The sequence below is a fragment of the Marmota marmota genome, unplaced genomic scaffold, assembly GCF_001458135.2.
Source record: "Marmota marmota marmota unplaced genomic scaffold, marMar, whole genome shotgun sequence".
Taxonomy (NCBI): domain Eukaryota; kingdom Metazoa; phylum Chordata; class Mammalia; order Rodentia; family Sciuridae; genus Marmota; species Marmota marmota.
This window is the reverse complement of record NW_026000169.1, coordinates 1258461-1260350: the sequence shown is the minus strand read 5'-3', so window position 1 is coordinate 1260350 and position 1890 is coordinate 1258461. Positions and strand designations below refer to the sequence as shown.

General features: G+C 42.1%; 1 protein-coding gene across 1 annotated transcript in view; it reads left to right on the top strand.

Moving 5' to 3' along the window:
• The first annotated feature begins 722 nt into the window (after nucleotides 1-722).
• Nucleotides 723-1890, top strand: part of Dusp16 (dual specificity phosphatase 16) — a 97154-nt gene continuing 95986 nt past the window's right edge. Inside the window, exon 1 of the mRNA XM_048787201.1 lies at nucleotides 723-740. The gene's annotated coding sequence lies outside the window, so the exon portion shown is untranslated. The remainder of the gene's footprint in view (nucleotides 741-1890) is intronic.

Below are 1890 nucleotides of genomic sequence, written 5' to 3'. Positions count from 1 at the left end.
CCCCCTTCACCACAAGTCTTAATTATCTCTCAAGGAATGGGTCAAAGCTCTTTATAAGATATCTTCCCTTAAAAACCCTTCATTATTACCTTTTTCCTCTGGACTCTTTTAATTATTATTGAATGCCACTTAATCATTGATTTAGTTTTTTAAATTTAGTTTTTAATTAGTTTTAATCTTTTTTTCCCTATAGAATATGCACTTCCAGAATTGCTATCATAGCAAAACATACATGGAAGACACTTCAATTTAACTCTATAAATTAGGAAGTGGGGGGAGTTTTAAGATGTGTCACTTAGAGCAAGGCTATTGGTGCTTTGGCATATAAAGCATATTATACCATAAAATTTCCTTTCATCCAGGCAAGATCCATGCTCTCCATCTCTAGTATGAGGACTATCTTTTTCTTCCTTCCTAAAAATTCCAACACTGCCAAACCAAGCAGATTTGAGACGCATATCCTTTCCAACTACCCACTTTAACTGCTCTAAAAAAGCAGCTTTATGGTTAGTAGATTTTTAGGGTTTACTTGTAGAACAGAAGTAATCCCCGTGAAGCTGCAGTAACATCTCCTGTCCACCAGAGGACAGGGAGCAAGAAGTTGGAGAGAGAGCTTCCCCTCCGCAGAAGTCGCAGGTCAAAAGCACTGCCTGAAGGTTGGGTCTGCAACTGTGGTCTTCAGGTTTCACCTACAGCCTGACCTGAAAGTGTCCAGCTGTCTCCTTTTCCTTCTCTAAAAGGTGAGCAGGAAGTACCCAGGAACTTACTCCCTAATTAATGCTAACCTTAAATGACTACCAGTCACAGTGAATACACTTTTGTTGCAGGATTTAGAGGCAGAAAAGTAGTAAAAGTATTATCTTTCCAACCCAAACCTGCTTTTTAGTTCTTTTGCCAATTAAAAAACTCACTTAAGCAATGTCCACATAAATATCCTGCAACAAACAGTGCCTTGAGGGGCCAGTGTCCCTACTCTGGGACATTGCCAACGGAAGGTTTTAAGAGCTAGATTATTCCTACACGTAAATTCTGGCTCATGGAGCAGTCCACTCACAGTGTGCTTTTCCGTCATTAATCACATCTCTGTTATGTGATATCCACGTGAGTCCTTCTCAGTAGAAGCAGCTTCATGCTCAAATGCTCAAAGCACACTGGAATAAAGCTTTGATTGTCCTATTCAGTGATTCCAAGTCCTGATTTGTCACCACCTCAAGTCTCTAGTTTTCCAAAGCCTATGTAATGTCTCAAAACAAAGCTATTGTAATGAGTTCAAATTTTAAAAAGCATGAGGTACCTGGAGTTAAATCAACAGAGGTCTTGCACCACCCAAGAAAGCAGAGAATCCCTTATGTGATTTAAAGATGATTGTGTGCGGCCCGATATATAAAATATATTTAAGGAGAATTTTAGGATACTTTTACTTATTATATTGCAAATATAAGCAAAGTAAAATAATTTAGGAATATTCATGCGGGGGCTTTTAATGACAGCATACAGATAGTTCAGTGCCTGACAACACTACTGTGCAGTTTTTTAAGTACCTACCTGTAACTTTTTAATGCAGGGCACTGCAGTTTGGATTCGGATTTAAAAAAAAAAAAAACCTATTGTAATTCTCTCAAATTATCGTTTGCGTTTCTTAGTGAGGCAGCTGAAAACAATCTGAGGAGGAGGAAAAAGTTCTGCGTTCCGGTGGGGGAAGCCTCCAGAACCTGTTGGGGCGGGTAGGGACCTTAGCTCGGGGTCCGGGGACGCGAGCCCGGGGCAGCAGGCGCGCGGGCGCGGAAGGAGGAGGAGGCCGCGGGGCCGCTTCCGCGGGCTTAGGGGCTCCTCCCAGCAGCGCCTGCGGAACCTGCCTCCGAGTCGCCGAACTCTGGAAGGGAACGTGAC